The 24,856-nt window shown below is 39.5% G+C and overlaps 1 protein-coding gene and 1 non-coding gene across 7 annotated transcripts in view; one reads left to right on the top strand and one right to left on the bottom strand.

Moving 5' to 3' along the window:
* Positions 1 to 24,856, top strand: part of MITF (melanocyte inducing transcription factor) — a 223,509-nt gene that overhangs the window by 84,124 nt on the left and 114,529 nt on the right. The window lies entirely within an intron of this gene.
* On the bottom strand, positions 14,124 to 14,230 carry LOC117200723 (U6 spliceosomal RNA). The gene has a single exon (XR_004482385.1). It is a non-coding gene; the product is annotated as a U6 spliceosomal RNA (small nuclear RNA).

Here is a 24,856-nt window from a genome sequence, read left to right as displayed (position 1 = left end):
TTAGTTTCTGCTGTATAACAAAGTGAATCAGCTATATGTACACATATATCCCCATATCCCCTCCCTCTTGCCTCTCCCTCCCACCCTCCCTATCCCACCCCTCTAGGTGGTCACAAAGCACCCCGCTGATCTCCCTGTGCTACGCGGCTGCTTCCCATTAGCTGTCTATTTTACATTTGGTAGTGTATATATGTCAATGCTGCTGGGACGAAGTGAGAGAGTGGTATTTTTATTTATTTATTTATTTTTGGCCACACTGCATGGCTTCCGGGATCTTAGTTCCACAACCAGAGATCAAACTCGTGCCTCCTGCAGTGGAAGCGCAGAGTCCTAACCACTGACTGCCAGGGAATTCCCATGGAATGTTTATTTTCATTCTACTTTTTCAGTCAGTTTTTCTGTGTCCTTCTACTTAAGGTTAGTTGCTTATATGCACCATATAGTTGGGTTTTGAACCTTAGTCTTTTATGCTTTTTTCCTCTTTTCTGGAAATATGGATTATGATTATTTTATTTCTTTTAGCATCAAGGTCTTTTCCCCAGATCTGATGTTCTCTAGAACGCCTGCGTTTTGTGATCTGTACCAAAGTGACTTATTGACCATTGTTCGCTTGTTTATTTTGGATCTTTCCTGCTGTTGGAATCCTTTATGACACTACCTGATCATTAATCCTGCTCTCCTAGCATATAAGTAGTTGAATATAATTTCTTTTCTGGTTCCAAAGATGCTCTCCAGCCTGCATTTTGGTTAGCAGAATGACCAGAGCTTGGGCAAAAGACCACTAATGACACACACACAGGCCTGAAGTTATCCTGTTACAGAACAGTTACCACATTCGTGTGAATGGCTAAGCAAAGGTCAAAATATGAGCAACACTATTTATGGCTCAGTGAGTGACTTTATATTCAAAGTCTGTCATCATTTGTCAGGAGACTGGTATTAGCAAAGCTGTGCCATGCTAAGGACCATCTAAAAAGTGATTTGGGATCAACTCAGCATACAAGTAAAAAGAGGACAGTTGAGATGTATCCCAGGAAACAAGAACCCTGCACCTGACTTGGAAGTAGTTCTTTTATTCCTGCTGTTGTCAGACTTGTCTGCCTCTTGGAAAGTGAATTTTCCTCCCTCTAAATCAGTTTTGTCAGTGTTTGTTTCCTGCAGTGCCCGTGGCCCTGAATGGATGGGTGTTTCTCCAGTGCCTGGTTCCCGTAGTGCCTGGTGGCCAGAGCTGCATGTAGTAGCCACCAGCTTCCTCTGGCGTTCTTACTTGAGGACATTTGGAGCGGAGTGCCTCTGGTGGGCCACCTCTCTGTGAATAGCCTTCCCTGGCATCCTAGAGGATGGAGTCCAGTAAGTTCCACAGGTGCAGCACCGCAGTGAGTTTCCTGCCGTGCAGAGAGCTCAAAGGACCTGGATCTCAGCCCTGGGGAGGAAGACTCTGAGCCCTAAGGGTAGTGACTGCTCCTTATATCTGCCATTCCTATATTCTTTAGAGTTTTGTTTACTTCTTATAAGCTAATTCCCTGTTACAGTTAATAATTCCTTATATTAAACTTCCTCCATTCAAATTACTGTGTGGCTTCTCTCTCCTGATTGGACCCTGACTAATACAGGGTCCCACCAGCAGCGTTAGGTTTCTGTTCTTGCATGGCAAGAAGGTAAGAGGGTCTAATGGATTTGTACAAAGGAGCATGAAATCAGAATGTATTGCAACATAAGCTATTGTATATTTCTCTGTGTTTTTCTGATTGAATGACCAGATCTTAGGGAAAACTGGAAATATGCAATTATCTGTGGTAAACGTGGAGGTTGGTGGTGCTGATGACCCTAGAGTAAAAAATCCATAAAAGATTTTGTCTGACAACTTGACCATACTGCTTTGTGTGGGACCTTTGTGTGTGAACAAGGCTGCTGTGAGATCCAGTGGTGAGTGATATAATTCAGTTTCTAGGGATTAGACAATCCGTCTGCAGAGCTGTAATATCTTACATTGATAATCAAAGGTTGATTAAATGTACATGTCAAGTTTGTTTCCTTCTACCCTCGTATCATGTGATAGAGTTGCAAGCAGTTGCTCTTTTGTTCCCCTTTTCTGTGTGAATGCTGCAGCAGTGTGATACGAGCAAGTGTAGGGCTCAGAAAAAAAGACTGTGAGGTGCCTTGAGGATTATTGGGTCTGATTCCTTCAGTTTTTGGATGAGGATACTGACCACAGGTGAGGATAAATGCCTTCCTCTCAAGAGTATGCACTGAGAGAACAGAATAATACACCCAGACAGAGTTTCTGGACTCCTAGTCAGTTGTTTTCCCCTAACTCCAGTCTATTTAAAAATCTCTAATGATTTTTATTTTTTATAATTATTTTTTTATTTAAGTATAGTTAATTTACAATGTTGTGTGAGTTTCAAGTGTACAGCAAATTGATTCAGTTATACGTATACATATATATATATTCTTTTTCATATTCTTTTCCATTACAGGTTAATAATATATTGAGTATAGTTCCCTGTGCTATACAGTAGGTCCTTGTTGTTTATCTGTTTTATATATAGTAGTGTGTATATGTTAATCCCAAACTCCTAACTTACCCTCCCCTCTCCCCCCGCTATCTCCTTTGGTAACCATCAATTTGTTTTCTATGTCTGTGAGTCTATTTCTTTTTTGTAAATAAGTTCATTTGTATCATTTTTTAAGACTCTACATATAAGTGATATCATGTGATATTTGTCTTTGTCTGACTTACTTCACTTAAGATGGTAATCTCTAGCTTCATCCATTTTGCTACAAATGGCATTATTCCATTCTTCTAATGATTTATTTTCTTACATTTGTACTTAAGATTTGTAAAGCTTGGGAAGATATAGTATGTGCTTTATTAAAGAATATTTGAGTCTAAATACATTAAAAGGATAAAGGAGAAAATGCCTTAAGTAGGTGCATCTTGTTTTGATTAAAAAATATTTTATTGAAGTGTAATCTATGTAGAGAAAAGTGTGCTTATTGTTAAGTGTATAGCGTGATGAGTTTTTTATAAATTGGACTCCTGTTATCCAGCGCTCAGATCAATTAATCAAATGACATCTGCACCCCAGATGCTCCCTTCCTGTGTCCTTTAGTCATTACCCCTCCGAATGGTAGCCACCATCCTGACTCCTGACAGCATAGATTAATGTTGCCTGTTTTGGGCTTTATAGAAATGGATTCAGTCATACAGTCACACATAGGTACTTACCTGTGCCTGGCACTTATTCATCACGATTATGTTTGAGGAATTCATCTGTGTTGCTGTGGATAGTTGTAGCTGATTCACTTTCATGATTATATGGTATTTCATTGCATAAATTTTTTGAGATTTATTTGTCCATTCTCCTGTTGATGGGTATTTAGGGAGTTTTCTAGTTTGGGGCATTTACAAATGGTGCAGCTATGAACATTTGTCATCGTCATTATTATTTCTTAATGTTTGGACATTGGAAGACAGTGAGATGTGAGGTTAAGGGCACAAGCTTGGAATTAGACAAACACATTAATCTAATGTGTTTGACTTTAATCTCAGTCAAGTTATTTCCATCCTTGAGCCTGTCTCCTTATTTGTAGTGGGCGTACTAATTCCAGTCTTGCAGGGTTTTGGAAAAAATCGCATGAAATGATGGATGCTCTGCACAGTGCTTGATACATAGTAAGTTCTCAAAGAATGGAAGTTGCTATTATGTTTCAAGTTAAGCTTTTCTAAATTGTAACAAAGCATCAGCATAATTCACCGTCTGCATTCTGTTGTTGTGCACAGTGTTTTTATGTTTTTCAGAGCTTGCACTTGCTTTGTTTGAATCTTCTTTATCTTACTTCCTCCAATACTGCACTTACTACCTGCCTATTATAATCCAGGTATAGGTGCAGGTATTGAAGAAGAGTTTTTTTTTTTTTTTTACCAGACTTCATTCTTGAGTTAACTTCTCAGTTTTTGCTGTATAGGTGCACCATTATAATACCATTTGCTTATTGTTTTTTCTTATTTTGCCTTAATCGGCTGTTTTACTTGCTTTGCCCAAAGATGCAGAATCCTTGCAATAAGGGGTTTGTATATCTGAGCCTCAGTGACCTGTAAGAAATGAGGAATCGACAGTTTCCTTCTGTAATTCAATATTATTTACTCCTTCTGCCAGATGATGTGATAGAAGCTCTGTGGGGCTTGAAGGCAACAGTCTTGAATTCTACCTCTAGAAAATTCATGTTATAAGTACCATCGGGAATATCCTTGCCTTTATTTACAGTTGGCCCAAAGTTAGGTTTACTTGCCTGGGTGCCAGCTAAGAAGTGAATTAGTGAGTATTGACTCTGTGTTCAGCCTCAAGCAGGCTTTCCTGTGGAATGCACGTTTAGTTGGACGGTGAGGAAAATCATTAACTCATTCCGACCTAAGGAAACTTCGTGAATGGCTAGAAATTTCAGGATTATGTTTATATAGTTTCAGAGGTTGTATTTTGGGATAAAGGATAATTTAAAGAAAAAAGAAAAGGACAATGTGTTTACTTCTTAGAAGAGTCATATGTTGGTTTTGTTTATAAATTATATTTAATCCAATTTTATTTAGGTTATATAGGATAATTTTCAAGTAGTTAATGTTAACAAACTTAGAATAGGTAAAGGAAAATACTTGTGGCCCAAGCGTATATCATTTTAGTAGCATTTAAAAAACCTCTTTATACTAGTTTGCACAATAAATATATTTCTGAAAAGCTGCAGATATATAGATATAGGAGGTAAATATATAAAGACTACATTTTTTAAATGGAGTAATATAAAATCACCATCATATTTAGATACTTAAAATATATCTCATTATAATTATTCTACTAAATGTAGGATCTGTTATAAAATGAACAATCTGTTCGTAATTTCTATGTTTAAATCTTGGGATAATTTGAAGTGAGGTGTAGTCAATATTTTAACATATTCTTGGAGTTTGATATTAATGAGCATCATGGAGTTGATAATTTTATTCCTAGATAGTTGAAATAAGTAGGTGACAGAAATGTAATAGAAGCAGAACGTTATTTTTCTCATTATCAGCTGGAAAGCAAAAGCATTAGCATCTGAAGTGAATGCTGGAATCTCCTATATATGTGTGTATGTGTGTGTGTGTGCATGTGCGTGTGATCTGAGTCATGCTACTCCAAGTATGATTCATGGACTAGACTGTTTCATGAACTATGTGTCGGTCAGCAGTGAGGTATGAACAGATATTGAGTGTTCAGAAACCTTTATAACAATTGGACAGTGATTTTTAGGTCTCTTGAATCTAATACAATTTGGGCTTGCATATTTGTGTGTCTGTTTTGTTTTTCATTTCATTTGTCTTAGAATTCATTTTTATTATGTTTACAAAAGTATTGATCTGGGGCTTCCCTGGTAGCGCAGTGGTTGAGAGTCCGCCTGCCGATGCAGGGGACGCGGGTTCGTGCCCCGGTCCGGGAAGATCCCACATGCCGCGGAGCAGCTGGGCCCGTGAGCCATGGCCGCTGAGCCTGCGCGTCCGGAGCCTGTGCTCCGCAACGGGAGAGGCCACAACAGTGAGAGGCCCGCCTCCCACCAAAAAAAAAAAAAAAAAAGTATTGATCTGTGTTGGATTTGAAATTTAAAAAAAAAAAACAGACAAACTGATGCAAACCACAAATTGCAAATGGTTTGAGAAGCATTGGTGAGAAACTTGCGTGACTGAGGCAGAAAGCTGGTATAATTTCTAATCTTCCCTAAGCATGTTTTATGACATGGAATACTGTGCTCATGTTGCATCGAGCTTTTCTAATCCCTAGTTAACCATATCCTCGAACCTTTCCAACATAACTATTCTGTCTATTCAGTTGTGACATCTTGATCCACTGATTTCCTAGAGTGATTTGCAAAGAAGTAATTCTTTGGATTTATTCATTCATTCAACCATTATTTATTTAATGAGCATCTAACTGTGGGCCAGATACTGGTCTAAGCACTGGGAATTCAGCAGTAACAAAACGAAACAAAACAAAAAACAATCTCTGCTCTCTTCTAGCTTGTATGAAGAGAATTAAAATATATAAATATATGTGTACCTACATACGCGCGCACACACACACACACGTATGAACTGCAAGGCGGTAGATGGGGTCCACATGCATCCAGTTCCCCTTGGGCTATGACTGCATGCATTCCTCTACTCTTTGGATGTTAAGGTCACTAGTGATGTAGTTTTGTGTCTGAACCCTGTGACTAGCAAAGAGTCCGCAGGTGACGCATGTAGTTGGCTTCCCTCGGGGCTGTTGGTGTTTGAGCATGACCTCCCTGATTGGTGAGGACGTTGGAACAAGCAAAGCCTCAGAGACTGGAGGAATCTTGGTGTCCACTGTCCTGAACTGCTGTCTCCCTTTGGGATGTCATTAAATACAAAGTTAGATCCAGGGTGTTTCTTTGGTTCAGCTGGAGGGACTATGATCTCCTCTAGGATGTTGTTGAGATCCTGGGAGTCTAGCAGGGAGATGTCAACCCTCTGAAATTAGGACAGCATTTTTGGTGTGCGCACTTTTGGGGGTGAAGGCTCCTAGCTTTCATCAGCTTCTATGAGTAATTCATGACCCTCAAAGCTGAAGAATCATGGGTATCCAGTGGGCAAAGAGCCTTTTGCAGTTTGGCTTCTGTTGTTTAATCTGGTTGTATCTCCTGTTTTCTCCCTTGGGCTTCCCTGTGGCAGCTAGACCTGCCTCCTCGCTTTTGCTCCGGCATGCCAGGCATGGCCCCGTCTGGGATGCTCGACCTACAACCATCTACAGAGCTCCTCTCCTCACCTCCTTTAAGCCTTTGCTCCATTGTCACCCTCTGGGCTTGCCCTGACTACTGTATTTAAAATAGCATTCCCTTCCTGCCCCTATCTTGGTCCTTGGTGCTTTATTTTTACCCTAGCACTTGCTGCCTTTAACACCTTAGATGGCTTAGTTATTTACTAAGTTTATTGTCCATATTCCCTTTCTCACCCTAAAGTTCCATAGAAGTAGAGATTTTTGTCTCTTTGTTCACTGCTGTATCCCCAGCACTTCAAACAGTGTCTGACACATAGTAGGTGTTCAATAGATATTTGATGAATAAATAAATGAATAAATGAATGAATATGGGCTCTGATTCTCCCTTTCAAAGTGCACAAAATGGAGCTTAAATTCTGCCAGTTTAGCTGAGATTCCTCGTGTTGTTCTGTGTGTATTTCATCCCATCGGTTGTGGTTTCATGAATGTCAGTTCTTATGTTGCCATAAATTGACTTCCAATATTTTCAGTATTTTATTTTTCTTTCCATGTTTCAAGTATTCCCATGAGGCATTTTAATCTTTTTCTTATTGTTTTTCACCGTTTATTGAATCTTACTTTATCCTAGACCCTCAAAGTGTTCATGGATAAAACCTAAGGCAAGTTAGCTGGCCTCTCCATCCCTCGGTTTCCTCATCTGTAAAATGGGAATAATAATAATATCTAATCTTGCAAGATTGCTGTGAGGGTGAAATAAGATGATGCTTGTAAAGCAGATAGCACAGTGCCTGGCATAAATATTGGTTGCATTAACGCTGATGATAATATAAGCATCTTATGGCTCAGCATAGTGTCTGCACATGGCAGTCACAGAGTAAATGACAGAGTAGTTACAATTATTATGGTTTTCCCTCCCATTACCACCACTAATGATATGGTCCCAGACAATTATCAGAGAGTAGGGCATTAACAGAAAATTCTAGAGAAGGTTAAGGGTTGTCCTCCCTTCCCTTCCCTTCCTTTTTCTCTTTTTCTTCCTCTTTGTTTTCTATACACTGTTACTCTTCCCTTTCCATGCAACGGAAGACCTTTCAGGTTTGAAATTTATTCTTCACTATGCAAATCTGATCTTGGTTGTCTCCATCATAACAGTACTCAGTTTTTTTTTTTTTGGAGACATTCCATTTGAATGGATAGCAGTAGGTCCTTGAGATGTATTTCCACATATGTATTTCACAACAATCAGGATTTCTGGCAATGGTTTAATTTTTTTGGAGGGCATTTCAAGGAGCTGCCTTGTAAGTCTCTGAATGCCTGGGTTATTTGCTTTCTGTCTTTTCCTCCTCAGTGCCAAGTTAGTCAAACTCTCTAGATTTGAATCTTACAAGTAATCAATCAGCAACTGTTTATTAAGTTTATATATGAAAGACTTTTGGAGCAGCCAAATGGCAGCGTGAAAGGTGAGCTTTAGGCAGATCAGTCTGGGGGCTGTGTGTGTAATTGGTACTGGAGGTGTTGCAAATCCAGCAGAGAAGGGAGGAAGGGGCTGTGTTGTGGGAAATGGCGAGAACCAGACGTGCAGCAGTGCCAGTGGGAATGGAAGCTGGGCTGGTGCTCGGGATGTATGTATGTCTGGCTTTCCTAGGTACCACCAACAGTCTCCCAAAGCAGCTGCCTCAATTTACATTTCCACCAACAGTGTCTGAGAGTTCTGGGTGGTCCCCATTCTTGCCAACACTTGGTTATTATTTTTGCTTAAAAAATAATACTAAAACATAATGATTGAAAATAATAGCTATCATTTCGTTATCTATTGATATCATGGTTTCTGTGGGTCAGGCATTCCAGAGGGCTGTGCTGGGAAGTTCTCGCTCAATATCTCTCATGAGGTTGTAGACAGATGGTGGCTGCCAGACTTTCTGAAGGAGGAAGCCGTTGGTGTCCACATATACTATACCCCTTCTTATTATCTTTCTCCATCCCAAGGCACAGGGCCAGACTAGGGTGAGCCAAGAGATGAAGCCCCGGCCTTGCCAAGGAATGAAATGAACATTTATTGAGCATATACTATGGGCTAGGTCTTGTGCAAGCTGCTCTACTATTATGAGGTTTTTATTTCCTTCAGCATGCTCTTTCCCTCAGAGTTAGCTTCCTAGACAAGCCTTTCCTTAAGAACTCTGTATTTAAATAATATTCTTCTTTATTTCCATCTTAATTGCTCAGTTTATCACCTTCATAGCTCTTTTTTCTATTTACACTGTGTACGTAGTTGGTTGCCTATTTATTACCTGTCCACCTACCGTCCTCCGCTCCCTAGCACTAGACTGAGGGTTCATGACAGCAAGGACTCTGCCTGTTTTGTGCAATGAAATATAGGACACCCAGTGAAATTTGAATTTCAGATCAAAACAAGTAGTATTTTAATATAAGTGTGTCCCAAATGTGGGACATTTAAAAAGCATAAGTATATCTCAAATACTTAAAAACTATATCCATAAAAATGTATGTCTCAAATGTGGGACATACCATACTGAAATATTTCTGATTTATTTGAAACTCAGATTTAATCTGATATCTGGTAGTTTTATATGCTACATCCAGGCCACCCAAATACCTGGTATTTAGCATGTTGTGTGGCATATAATAGAAGCTCAATGAATGTTTGAATCAATGAATGAGTAAATGAAAGAGTTCATATCTTTTTCGGGAACAGTTTTGCCAGGTGGATATTATTAGTTAAAAACAGGTATAACTTTCTACCTTGTTTGAAAATAGGATTTGGAAAAGGGAACCCTCCTACACTGTTGGTGGGAATGTAAATTGGTACAACCACTATGGAGAACAGTATGGAGGTTCCTTAAAAAACTAAAAATGGAACTACCACATGACCCAGCAATCCCACTCCTAGGCATATACCCAGAGAAAACCATAATTCAAAAAGATACATGCACCCCAGTGTTCATTGCATCACTATTTACAATAGCCAGGTCATGGAAGCAACCTAAATGCCCATCAACAGAGGAATGGATAAAGAAGGTGTGATACATATATACAATGGAATATTACTCAGCCATAAAAAAGAACAAAATAATACCATTTGCAGCAACATGGATGGACCTAGAGATTGTCATACTGAATGAAGTAAGTCAGACACAGAAAGACAAATATCACATCATATTGCTTATATGTGGAGTCTAAGAAATAAAGGGTACAAATGAACTTATTTACAAAACAGCAATAGAGGCACGAATGTAGAAAACAAACTTATGGTTACCAGGGGATGTGGGGAGGGATAAATTGGGAGATTGGGACTGAAATATCCACACTACTATACATAAACTAGATAACTAATAAGAACCTGCTGCAGAGCACAGGGAGCTCCACTCAATACTCTGTAATGGCCTCTGTAATGGGAAAAGAATCTAAAAAAAAAGAAGAGTGGATATATGTATATGTATAACTGATTCACTTTGCTGTATGCCTGAAACTCACACAACACTGTAAATCAACTATACTCCAATAAAAAAAAAAAAGAAAGAAAATAGAATTTATGTTTGCTTTAAATTTTTAGTGTCACGGATTATTGAGTCTGTACTCTCAGGAGGCACTCAACACGAGTGAATAAAAGCTCGATTCTCTGTGTGGTGGGATTTTACAGGTGACTTTAATTTTATTCATATGTATTTTAAAAATTTCTTATCATGAACCTTTTTAATAAAAAAAAGTTTTCAAAACTTGATAAGTAACTGGGAGAAAAATGATAGGGCTAAAATCCCTTATCCACAATTCCAAAATTCAAAAGTTTCTAAATGTTGAATGACTTTTTAAAAAAAAAGTCTCACTTGGCAGAATTACCTGCCCTGAAATGACATGAGGCTATTTATAGTCTTTATTATCCCGCTTAATATTTCTTCCAAAAAACATGAATATTCAATTAATATGGTTGATTATGAGCTGTTGCCCTGATCTCACTAGGGTTATTACACTCTGTATATACTTCATTATTGTTACAAAATCTAGAAAATTCTGATGTCTGAGACTCCTCAGTCCCCAAGAGTTTTTCTGAAGCATGTTTGTGTGTGTGTGTATACATACATGCATACTATGTACATAGAAATTTCGGGAATGATACATTGAAAATTGTCAACAGTGAATATCTCTAAGAGAAGGGATTGGATGGGGAGACAGTGAGAGGTGAATTTATGCTTGAGTATCTCTTATTTTTCTTATTCGTATTTCTAATTATTATAATAAAATGATTGCCTTTTTCAATGAAAGAAAGAGTAGAATTGGCTGGAGGGTTTATTCAGGAAAATAGTGGTGTTATTAATGTTAAAAGACAGTGTATCAAGCAGGCTATGCCTTTACATATTAGTTCAACATTTCTGACTGCTGACAAGGACCCAGAAAAAGTTATACACACACCAGGCAGCCTATTGCCTTTTGGATAATGTGTGCATGGTCTAGTGGCAGGGAATTTGCATCAGCAAAAACACTCATTTCTCTTAAAAAAATAAAATCAAGGCACCCAAAAATGTGATGAGTAAATGAAACTACTGTTATTAGTGATGGGTTTGGCATGTTTTACGAAGTCTGAACGATTACTCATCCTCTGTACATTTGCAGAAGTGCTTTAACAAAAGCCAGATGCATACGTACTAGCAGGGGTTAGTAGGTGGATGAGAGGATTAAACCCACTGAGTTTTTGGAGCCCTGGTTTGTAGCTGTTTTCGGCTTGTCGACAGGCTACGTTTCTGAGTCAGCCTATAGGATGGCTTCCAAGGGTAAGTCTGATTTTGCTTTTCTGGGTTTAAAATATAAGTGGTCAAGGAGATGTGACTAGTTGCCTTTTGCATTGGATTCTTTTCATTAATAGTGCATGCATTTCTTCTATGAGAAAGACGTTTATCTTATTCCAGCATATTCTGGTGTGCCTGCTACTGATTTTTATGGCTTTACCTCACCTCCCCCTAATTTTTAAAGTGAAATGTCTGAGTGCTGAAGGGATTTTCAAGGGGAATTGCAAAGGTCATATATAAGTTCTACGGCTTGCGTGTGGAGAGCAGTGTGATTGAGCCAGAGCCCTCTGTGACCCTTTCTTTTAAAGAGGATGTTTCTAATAAATTAGTGTAGTGCACTGTACGTGCTTGTTTATGACCTTACAAATGGTTTAGTTCTTGCTGAGTGGCTATTACTGATGCTTTATGACATGTTATAATGGTTTCAACTTGCACTTTTTTTTTTTTTGATTAAAACAATGTCATGCATCAGTCAATGTGAAGTTCATTTTTCTTTTTTTTTCTTTTAAAGGGACTCAGGAGAACATTCAACATTAGAATAAGTCCCTGGTTTCTGACTTCAGAGAATGTTGGTTCTCGAGGTCAGAAAAAGTGAGGATTCGCCAAGTTCTTACAGATGAGCTTTGTAGTAATTGCTGATGAAATTATAAAACACTGCTTTTCCCACTGGATACTAAATGCCCCTTTTCATTAGCTACAGTATGGGGAGCAAAATCATGTGATATATTTTTTTTAATGTTTAACCATAACTACTTCTAAAAGGCAGTTTTCATTTTGTGGCTGCTTTTTTTTCTTCCGGTGTCTAGCACAGTTGAGGACTTTATCTTTTTTGTATCTTTTTAGGGCACTCTGGTGAATGATGGGGTCTGAGTAGCTCTCTAAATGGAAGAGGGTGCCAAGGGGCCTGGGCTGGAGGGGCTGGAGGGGCAGGAGGGGCCTAATTGCATCTCTGCCAGGCGTGCTTGTGGATATATTGCCCTTCTCCCTTCCTCTGAAGCTGAAGGAGTCACTGTGATGTGAGGACGGGGCATGTCGGTGGCCGGTAGCTTTTCCGAGTGGCAGTGACATCTCTCTGGGCTCAGAAGGGAACTTGCCTCAAGATTTCCGTTCATTCATGTTCAGTACCCATGAGGGAGAAAATTGATCTGCTCTAAATGTAGTCCTTCCTCAAGAAAGACTGATAGATAAAAAGGAGTAAGGGAATTGCTGTTGATGTTTTTAAGAAAGAAAATACATGCATCAGGGCTTTGAAAAATCAAAACACTTATGTTCTTAGTGGAAGTCTGAAGCCCTGTGCCAAAGGCTGCATGAAGCTGGAGGTTAAAGTGACTCGTGTTTTTTAGAGCATCAATAGTTCTTGACTATTTGGGGCAGGGGTGCAAAAGTCTCAATAATTCAACTGGTCGGTGATTTAGGAACTGTTTCCTGCTGATAAAAGCAAGGGTATATTAGAGAGTAGAATGTGAGATGAAACGTGAGGCTGCCAGGAGACCTCTCCCTTGCTGACGGTGAATTCAGACCATGCTCCTAGGCCTTGCTTCCAGGGCTCCTTGCAAGGATGTGGCTCCTCTGCTGAGATGTGCTTTGGTGGAAAAGTTATGGGGTACACTTTCACCCCTTCTCAAACTCAGCCGTTCTAGGACTGCCTCTATGGGTACCCAAGATGAATTGCTGTGAGGTTTGAGAAAAGCTATTGCCCAGGGTGAGCTGGAACACCTTAATCTACCACGTCACACACACACAGGCACTTTGAAAGGGACAGGAATCTTGACTGAAGGCTTAGCTTCCACCTGGAAATTGTTATCATAATAAGACAGTGGTCTTTTTCAATGAGAGAGGGAGAAGCATAAAATGTGGTGGAGGCTGGCACCTGAATGGCATATGAAGATGTAACCCTGTGACCTTTGCCAGTGTTCCCTCCGTCCCCTGGTTTGGAACCTGAATAATGACTTAGCCAAGTAGCTTATTTAAAATTTTTTTGAAATTTATTTTATTTAAAAAAATTTTTAAAGAGAAGAGTAAATCATTTATCAGTGATTTTAGAGCACACTATTATGTGTCTAGATTATCTCACCTCTTTTGATTTTGTCCTTATTGCTCTCATTTCTTAGTGTTTCCCAGCATCTCATCAACTGGCAAGAGAAGATACAACCCCAAACAGCTTTCTACACCTGGTTTCTTGTTAGCCAATTTAACTTAAATATATAGAATTACATGTATATTTCACATTTTGTAGAAAAGAAAATTCAAGAATATATATATTTGAGCCCAGTCTTTGATACACACAGAGACACACACACACATAAACACACACCTATATATATTTATGTGTATCTGTATCTTCCACGTAATTTACTAAACTCTTAAATCCATAGTCACACACAAACAAAATAAAATCTTAAAATAACCTTGCTGGACAAATAAAGAGGGAAAATTGGTAGGCAGACTTCATAATACTTTTTTTTTTTAACATCTTTATTGGAGTATAATTGCTTTACAATGGTGTGTTAGTTTCTGCTTTATAAAAAAGTGAATCAGCTATACATATATCCTTCAAAATATGGAACGCTTCATGAATTTGCGTGTCATCCTTGTGCAGGGGCCATGCTAATCTTCTCTGTATCGTTCCAATTTTAGTACATGTACTGTCGAAGGAAGCACCATGACACTTTAATGTGTGTATTTACTACTTAGAAATATTCAAATGCAGCTTTGTTTTGTGTCGTTAATTTTGGTGGTACAGTATTTGGAAAGGTGACAGATAAAAGGGCAGAATGCAATTCTTGAAGCTGTACTTTGCAGGCGGCTGATAATACAAGTCCATTTTCTTTTCCAAATGTGCTATTTATGTAATTTATATTTTTAACCAATCTTAGAACTAGAATGAAAATAGTAATTAATCTTAAGGGCAAGAAATGTTGTAACTATGCCAAATTTGGAAACTTTAAGAAATTCTCTAGGTGGTTAAGCCCAGTCTATTGAATATTCTAATTTGCATGTCACAGAGCATGGTGCTCAACAGATAGTACATGCTCAGTTAATGTTAAATGACTGGGTCAATTTGACAACAGTTTTTTTTTTTTTCTTAAAGAAATGTAAGTATATTTGATTTAGAAGTGGCAGACCAATTTAAAGCCAAGATAAGATAAATAGACCAGGCAAAATAGTGCACATGGCAGGGATAGTAGTGTTATATGTGCAAAGAGAAAAAACTGAAAGGAAGAACATCAAAATGCTTGTGTATTAAGATGATGAATGATTTTTATTTTTTTACGTATTTTTTTGTTTTCCTTTTTACTTTTGCAAAGTGAACACATGCATCCTTTGAAGTGTAGTCCTTTCATGACACATATGAGGCTTCGCATAACAATTTGTTAAATGCCGAGTTAGTTAATTTATAATGAAAATGATACACATCTTATATGACGTGAATGGTATCCCCTGGAGTTGGGGGAGCAGCATGGTAGCTTTGAGGAGAACTTACATTCTAGTGAAATCATTTTCTTTCAAATAACATTTTATTTAGTATCCCAGTATTGACCGTTCTTCCCTAATACAACATACGCATTTCTAAAACAATCACTAGATGATGGAAAATCATGCAATAGATAGCACAGAGTCTACAGGAAAAGCGGGGCTGGGGCACAATACTCAAAAACTTCATCAAGAACATAAAAAAAGGAAAGCTAGGAACCTTAGAAAAGCAGTAGAGTTTTACACTTGCTAAATGGTTAAGCAGTATGCAAGTACCACATAAACTTGGCGCTTTGCCTTGAAAAGACCTAGTGTTTGCTTGGGGAGGTGGCTGAGGGGAGGGTGGCAGCTTGTAAGCCATGGTGAGGTGGTGGAAGGAAGCTGGTCTTAAACTGGGTGGAAAGTTGTAGCAAAGCTGTGGGTGGTTGTGGTGTGCAGCACGTATGGTAAACTGAGGGTAGCGGGCAGGTGTTTGCGGTGTCTAAGTTTTGTGTATTTCTCTACTGCCTGACTCAGGTGGGTGTGGTTTTCTGTGTTCACCTAGTGTTTCTTGTGGACCAAATCATACATAAGGAAACTCAAGTTCATGTGCGTTATGCTCAAATTGTCCCCTGATGTGTCAATCATGTTTTTAAACAGATTTGCATGTTCAAAACAAGCATTAGAACTAACTCTACATGAGACAGATGAAATAAAGTTCCACTAGTTCTAGGTAAGTCAAGAGCCCAGTTTGGAACCCAGCCACCCTTTCAGCACCCCAGGGATTCCAGGGATCATCACTGTGTGTCACCGTGTGGACTAGAGCTTGCTTGGCCTTTTGTTGGTGACCTGCAACAGATACAGAATTTTTTTTTTTGTGGAGACATTTGGTCCTACCTTTGTATCCTTCCTTGGCTGGTGAGTGGCAGGCTCTTCAACATCCACAAAGTTCAATCCTACTGCTAGATGGACTGTCCAGTAAAGCAAATGGCTTTGAACTTAATGGTCCCATAGAATACCTCACTCCAGATCCTCGTCAGGGGATCTAACCTTGCATCTGGTTCTACTCAGTGCTTCTCAAATGCTGCTGAGAAAAACCAATATTTATGGATTACAGTCCGAAGGATAAAGGTTCATCTGTTATTCCAAATACTCTAGTAAAACAATGAGGAAAGAAGGCAACGTCGGGGCTTCCCTGGTGGCGCAGTGGCTGAGAGTCCGCCTGCCGATGTAGGGGACACGGGTTCGTGCCCCGGTCTGGGAAGATCCCACGTGCCGCGGAGAGGCTGGGCCCGTGAGCCATGGCCGCTGAGCCTGCGCGTCCGGAGCCGGTGCTCCGCAACGGGAGAGGCTGCAACAATGAGAGGCCCGCGTACCGAAAAAAAAAACAAAACAAAATTTGAAAAACCATTTTCCAAGGTAGCTTTTACTCTGATTTGTCAAATAACATTAAAGAAAGGCGTGAGGATTTTATATTTATCAAAAGTGCTCACTGGTTAAAAAATAGTTAAGGGAAATCTACTGTAAAATCTATACCTGAAATAATCCAGACCAGCAGATATCTCTAAACCTGACAGTTTGCCCCTACCCCCCACCCCATTTCCCCCCAACCCCAGCAGTTAGTTTTATTACATTACACTTAGTATTGTGCTCTTGGTCTCTTTGGAAGGTCATCATGAGATAGAGCCCCATGAATCCTGATTGTATGGGGTGCCTATCTTGTGGATATTCCAGTGTCTTCTTTATGAAGATCCTTGGGAGAAGTGTCTCTCTGGTTTTGATACCACAAATGACTGTACTTCTACTCAACTTTGGGTTTTTATTTTATGGATATAGTTAGTCATGTAACTGATCATGTCTTCTTCCTCTTTATGGCCACAGGCATGTTTTCTTCAACCCATACTTTTTTTTTTTTTTTTAAAACCAAAAGAAAACTAGTTTGCCAACATTGGAAAATGAGAAGATTTCGCACAAGTGTGTTTGAATTTCCAGCATCTATTGAAAAATCAGATCTGGCAATGCTGGGATCACATGTCTCCATGGCAACCGTGGGATCCAATAAAGTAATGCCATTTTCCTTAAAACAAAGCATGCACTCTTCCCTTTGTTTTACCTCCTTACTTTAACCGCTTGGCCCTTGTAGACCTTGGACTCTGTGCCCCGTGGCTTAGAAAGCAGTTTGTGACTCAACCTTTAGAAAAACGTGGAGACTCTTATTTGCCTTTTGTGAACTAATCTTATCCCTAGGGTCATTTAATTCTTTTTTCTCTTGAATTGTCTTTCATCCTGTTTTCTTCACCTGTGCATGTTAGTTTTCTGTTGTTTCATCTTGGGGTGTTGTGTGCTTTTACGTAAGCTGCTTTAAGTTTGTTTGGGGGAACAAACAAGGTATACATAAAGAAAAATAGGAGTGTGATTTTTTTCCCCCCTCAGATCATTTTATTTTTATTTTTTGCCTGGTAAGAATTTAAAACAATTACAGCTCTTTCTCTGACCTATTTTAGAGTCTGCTTGATTCTAGTACCATCCAGAGCTCTGCAGTTTTTTGCTGGGGTTTTGTTTTGTTTTGGTAATTCTTCATAGAGACTCTGAGAAAACATTGTCTTGTACCTAAGATTGGTTGGCATCCCATGATCTCTCATTAAGAACTGAAAAGTTTCTGTTTTGTAAATAAGTTCATTTGTATCATTATTTTTAGATTGCAAAACAGAAACACTGCTCACAGACTTAGAGAACGAACTTACGGTTACCGGGGGAGAAGGGTCGCGGTGGGGAGGGATAGATTGGGAGTCTGGGATTGACATGTACACACGGCTATATTTAAAATAGATAACCAACAAGGACCCACTGTGCAGCACAGGGAACTCTGCTCAATATCCTGTAATAACCTCAATGGGAAAAGAATTTGAAAAAGAATAGGTACAGGTATATGTACAACTGAATCACTTTGCTGTACACCTGAAACTAACACAGCATTGTTAATCAACTGTACTCCAGTATAAAATTAAAAAAAGAAGAACTGAAAGGTTAAGTCGGAATATTTGTTCATTCAGTTCTAGGAGGGAAGATTAGGAAAGCATGAACCTTCTTAGAGTTTATATGCCAATTGCAAAGACCCCCAAGAAGACATCATTCAGTGCCCTGCATGTGGCACTGCTGTGACTCCTGGGGACAGGGTCAGAGAAGACAATAGTTGCTGCTGGTCTGGGACCTTCTGTTCTGAATGGTGCTGTTAGATGTTAGTGTAGCCTGAGTAGTGTTGAAAACAACTCTGAATTGATCCAAATGTGGCATCATTAATTTCTATATTCTCTTCAGGATTTACTTATTCTTTTTAAAAATCTGAAGACTCAACAAATATGGGCCAACATTCGCCCTTGGATGGGTTTGTATCTAGTTCACCACACCCTCCCACCACCTGTGTCTGCATGACATTGAGGCTGAATGTCATGTGCCCTGTGTCCCTCCATTTCTCGATAGTGACTGTTGTTACTTAATGCGACACTGGTACACCACCCTAACTCATCTGCTGTTTAGGATAAATCACACTTTGGCATATTTTCCTACTGCCGCAGTCACCTTCCGCATGCTTCCCAGCCACTCAGCTCTTTCCATAGCATTCACGTTTCATGAATTGGATTTTTGTCATTGTCCCTCTTCTCTGCAGTCTCAGGGTTGTAAGCTTCCTCAGCAGGAGTGACATGGGTGTGCCTAAGGGTAGGTCAAAAGAACACTGTGCTTATTCACCCAACACATAATTTATTGAGCACCTACTCTGTGCCAAGTGCTGTCCCTGTGCTGGGGATAGAGCAGTGAATAAAATGGGCAAAGATACGTGCCCTATTGGAGTTAACGTCCTGGTAGGAGTGGAAAGTTCTATGAAGAGGAATAAAGCCAGGAGGAGTTCCTATTTCATTTGAGGCTCAGAGGTTAGACCTCGCTTCTGAGGTTCCTTTTAAATGGAGATGTGAATTAACTGACTGAAGAGTAAGCCATGCAACCGTCTGGGGAAGAGCGTTATAGGCCAAGGGGACAGCAGGAAGAGTAAAATCCCTGAGGAGGGGACGTACTTGCATTTGGCATTAGGCATGGTTTTTAATTCAGTGCTGCCCTTCCTAATGGTATGAATTAGGGTCAGTTGTGTTTGCCCTGTGGACCACGTCTGTGCACTCATCTCTAAAATGCAAGATTCTATATGGAATTCGCAGACACAAAGTACTATACATAAAATAGATAAGCAACAAGGATTTACTGTATAGCACAGGAATTATACCCAATATCTTATAATAGCCTATAATGGAATATAATCTTAAAAAAAAATGAATTGCTATGCTGTACACCTGAAACTAACACCAGTATTGTAAATCAGCTACACTTCAATTAAAAAAAAAATCTCATTAAAATGCAAGATTCTGCATTGGAGAAGGACCATGCCTTTCTCACTAGTCTCTACCCAGGGTCAGGTCTGGCCTTTGGCTCTTGGTAAGTGTTGAATAAATATATATGCAATTAACAGATGGACACATAAGGTGTTGTAGAAGCATATAAGGATCTCAAAAGCAGGGTCTTAGCTAAGTGTATGTCACTAGTTCACAGATTAAAGACAGTAAACATGGCCAGCTCTGAAGCACATGTACTAGGAATTTTTCCTTAATGGCGACTCCACATTCTTTATGCTCAGCAAGCTGCGTCTACAGAGCACCACTGAGGAATATGTGATGGAGGAAAGGGGCCTGGACTGTGTCTTGGTTGCTGTATCTGTTGTTGTTCATTGGTATGTCCCGACTTCTAGCAGGGTACCTATGGGCTCATAGTAGAAACTTAGTGAATATTTGTTAAAGAGTGAATGAAATCAAAGCAGGCATATGTTTGCATTTCTTTCATAAAGCAATGTTGGAATCACTCTGCAAAGATATCCATTCTGCCTGTTTTCTGCCCAAGAAAGATATACTAGGACTAGAGGAGATGAGAAAGATTAAAACGGTGTCAAGGCCAGGCAGAAACATGAGTGTCTTACTTGCCTTAACTCATTTAGTTATGTTCCTCATTTACAGATGGAGAAATCAGAGTTAGTGGCAGATGCAGGAAGTTTGAGTCCAGGGGTTGTGTTCTTAACTCCTGGAGTGTGCTGCTTGTAGAGAAGGATAACTAGCTGGTGTAGAAACAGAGGTATGAAAAGAATTAAATTCCACTAAATGGACTGTGTTTGTGGCGTTAGTAATTGATGATCCTTAATGTTGATAGAAGTTTCTTTCACATATGACATATTTCAGATGGAGAGAAAGGTCTGATTTGTAACTTATATGTCTCTAGTTTATGTACGCCTCTAGTTTATGTACGCCTCAAAGACTGCTTTGGTTCAGTTTCTTGAGAATTGATCAGGTTTTCTGAAAGCCATGTGGGAATATTTCCTAACATACATCTTTGTTTCGTTCTGGTAAGACATGGGTAAATCCTAAGTGCTATGATTCCATTCCATATGCTTCACAGCCAATCAGCTCTCGCCCTCACATTCGAGTTTAATGACGCGCTAGCAACGTTATCCTCTTGTCAGCCTCGATTCCTCCCTTCTGTCCCTGACTCACGAACAAATTCTTCTACTTTATTATTCTAGGACAGTTGGGTTTTCTACTACTTTTTTGCGTTTTCGATGGCATGAACTCATTTACTAACTGTGCTTTTGCAGGAGAACAAATTTAAAGGTGAAAGGAAGCCTGGTGAATTTCTAACAGTCTGTTGGGTTCGGGGAAGATCATTGGAACACCTTTGTTTTCCTTTCCTGTGCGTATGTGCTTTCAAGTGAGGGGAACGTTGTGATTTTCGTAGCTGGTGTCAGCCTCTGTGGCACAGGAAAGCAGATATCCTGGCCATCTTTCTGGGAAAGATGAGAATGGTTGTGTTTTCTCATGACTTTATTTTTCCATTGCTGACTATATGGCAGTATCATTCTGGCAAATATTGGCTGGCCATGGAACATTTTTAAGTACAAGGGTTTCATGAATATTCTGTCTATTACCATGGCTGAGGAATCAAAACAAAATACTCTGTGCACATTTCCTCGAGCATTCATGGATGGGTTCCAGTGTGTTACTTTTATGTTAGCTCCTAGACTGCGTGAAGAATCTAAAATAAAATATTACTGAAAACACAGTGATTAAGAAGAACTGGGTATAATATTTTGTACCATTTTCCTTTTCTACGTAGTAATGCCGTGAATGGTGACATAGATGAACTGGGTACAGAAAGGCTTTGCAAGAATTTATGTCTTTAGATTCTTGTTATGGACATGATAGTATTGACAATAGCATGTAATGTCTGTCTAGCTCTTGATAATCTCTGTGCTCACATAATAGAAGAGCAGACACTGATGATATTAAAAAATACCCTCCCCCCATATCCCAACGATTGTCCTTATTTGTTTTCCCCCTACTCTAGAGTGTGCTTCTAACGTATTTATGTGATTAACGAGAATGAATAATTGCGTGTGAGTGTACAAGGAGTTTGCAAGGAGAGTATTTTAATGGTGGCTTTTTGCACTGGGGCTTTATTTGGTCAAGGATCCTTCTACAGTGCCTCATGGGTCTAAGAATATAGCAGGTTGGCCCAAACATGAATCAGGGAGTTCTTTTCTGGTGCAGTTTTAGAGGAGTTCTTTTGGGGAAGCCATGTTAGCATCAGGCCAGGGTGAAAATGATGGTGATAATGATGAAGTTGTTAATAATAATGGCTACACTGTATTCAATGCTCACACATATTCAGTGTGTCAAGTGGGTGTCATGCATTATTCCATGGATTGTCTTACAACAGCCTGTGAAGTTGGGGCTCTTCTTGTCCCCATTTTACAAACAAGGAAACAGGCTTAGAGGGGTTTAACTTTCCCCTGGCTGTATAGCTAATGAGGGGGGGAAGAACTTGGATTTGAACTCAGTTCTTTCCTTCCTTCCTCCCTCCCTCCCTCCCTTCCTTCCTTCCTTCCTTCCTTCCTTCCTTCCTGTCCCTCTCTTCCTCCTTCCCTCCCTCCTCTTTCGTTCTTTCTCATTGCAGGGGACTTAATAGGCACATCTTGTTTTATTGCGCTTCGATTTATTGCATTTTGCAGATATAGCCTTTTTTACAAATTGAAGGTTTGTGGCAAACCTGCCTCGAGCAAGTCTATCAGCACCATTTTTCCAATAGCATTTGCTCACTTTGTGTCTATATGTCACATTTGGTATTTCTTGTAATATTTGAACTTTTTCATTATATTTGTTATGGTGGTCTGTGATCAGTGATCTTTGATGTTACTATTGCAAAAAGTTTACAACTTACTGAAGATTCAGATGATGGCTAACAGTTTTTAGCAATAAAAAATTTTAAAATTAAGATGTATTCTTTTTTAGACATAGTACTATTGCGCACTTAATAGACTACAGTATAGTGTAAACATAAGTTTGATACGCAGTGGGAAACCAAAAAATTCATGTGATGGTCTGGAACCAAACCCACAATATCTCTGAGGTCTGCCTGTGTTTATATGTTTTTTATTGGTTTATAACATGTAAGTTTCATATGTACAATATTGTATTTCGGTTTCTGTATACGCTGCAGTGTGCTCACCACCAAGTTTAGTTTCCATCTGTCACCATACTGTTGTCCCCCTTTACCCATTTTGCCTTCCCCTGCCCCCTTCCCCTCTGGTAAACACTGCTCTGGTCTCTGTATCTATATGTTTGTTTTTGTTTGATTTGGTTTGTTCATGTTAAAAAAATTTCACGTATGAGTGAAATCATATGGTATTTGTCTTTCTCTGTGTGACTTATTTTACTTAGCATAATATCCATAATATCCATCCATGTGGTTGAAGATGGCAAGATTTCATGTCTTTTTATGGATAAGTAGTATTCCATTGCACATATATGTAGTACAAGATGTGAACCCAGCTCTTTCTGACCCCAGAGCCTGGACTCATACCTCATTCTCACCACATCCATCCTGGAAATAGGAAACTCTTGTCTGGAATATTTTAATGATCTGCTACCTAATTCCCTGCTTCCCTCCCCTTTCCTCTTTAGACCTTTGTCCTCCCACCAGCGTTCTGAAACATGCACCTCTTCATCGAAGGCCCCCTTCCTTCCTTCTTTGCCTAATGCATCTCCGTCTTCAGGACTTCCGTACCCTGAGCTTTCCCCTTTGAGTTCTCACAATACTTTGCTCCTCTCTTAATCAAAACCCTTTGCAGCTAATAGTCAGCTAGTTAAGTATTCCAGGGATTCCTAGGCTGTGGCCATAAGCATTCAGGTTTGTGTGTTTGTGCCTGTGTGAATTTTTTCTGGAGGCAGTCCGTAGTTTTCATATGAGTCTCAGAAAAGTATGTGACCAAAAACGTTAAGGTATTATTATTTATAGGATTCTCTGCCCTCCTCCAAGTAATGAGCACCTAGAGGGGGTGGGGAGCATATCTCATTCCAATTTACTTCCTTAGATGGCTATAATACTATAATATTTTTGAGTAAATAATGAATAAATAAATATCTCTATAAGTAGAGCCATGGCTATAGCCTGTGGGTTAAGAACACAGGCTCTAGAATCAGACTGTGCCTTGGATTGAATTCCTTCTCTGCAAACTCTTCAGCAAGTGATGCAGTCTCTCAAAGCCTCACTCTTCTCCTTGGTAAAAGGGACATCATCATAGTGTTTAAGTTAGTGGTTGTTATTGAGGAATAAATCAAGGTATGGTATGTAAGATGCTTAGCACAGGAGTGCGTAGCATACCTCCCATAATTAGCTGCTATTATTAGTAGTAAGAACTTTTGAAAGAGCCTGGAGGATGAGAGTCTCATGATTTTTCTAGTTACTATCATGGAGATATTACAAAAAGATTTATCATGCCACTTTGAGTTTTCAAAGCTTAAAACCAACGTGTTTTCTCTAGCCAAGGTGGCAGGTGCAGCTCAGAGACGTCCCTGAAAAGTTGTTCTTGGACATTTCCTTTCCCTGTGGCCTCGACCCTGGCCGTGTAGTGGCTCAGGCTTCATAGATGGATACCTTGAAATGCCAGCTAATGGAAATTTTGTGATATGGTCACTCTGCCCCCGAGGATTTGGACATATGCTTTTTGTGTTTAAATCAACAGAAAAAAAGTGCAGCTGTAGCCACCCTTCTGCATAATCGTTGAAGTAGCCCTTTTCCTTGCATGTCTTGGAGCCCCTGAGTGCCAGGCCTGTCACTTACTGTCCCCTCTGTGCATCGCAGGTAAGTCCAGTAGGTCAGATGAAAGGCAGAGGCCGGCAGGGCATAATCACTTATTTACGTAGCACTGATGAATAGCTGTACACAGATCAAGGCATACATGTTATTTATAGTAGTGCGGCCATAGGGTCACATTGGCAAGAAGCAGCCTCTAGAAAAGTGCTTTAGTTGGATAGTTATGAACTCTGGCTCGTTACTGTGCACTAAATATAGAAAAGGGAGTTTGAAATCTCTTTACAGAAAATATATTGTGAGCTGGGTTCATTGACATAAGGGGAAAAATTGTTGACTCCTATTTTCCCAGAGTTTTTTACGAGTGTATACCGTTTCTTTTCATCACTGGTAAATGTATGACCTTTAGTAAGTCGTTTGCAAATACTATTTTTTTTTAAAAAAAAGTCTTTAAAAAGTATAGCAGCTTTAATCACCATCATCAAAAACTGGAGACAGCCCAAATGTCCTTCCACTGGTGAAAGGATAAATAAGCCATGGTTCGTCTATACAATGGAATATTAATTTGCAAATAGGTACCGATACCTGCTGCAACATGGATTGATCTCAAATATACTTGCTAAGAGAAAGGAGCCAGACTCAAAAGTCTCTGTA

Source organism: Orcinus orca, chromosome 10, assembly GCF_937001465.1.
Source record: "Orcinus orca chromosome 10, mOrcOrc1.1, whole genome shotgun sequence".
NCBI lineage: Eukaryota > Metazoa > Chordata > Mammalia > Artiodactyla > Delphinidae > Orcinus > Orcinus orca.
This window is presented reverse-complemented; position numbering and strand designations above follow the sequence as displayed.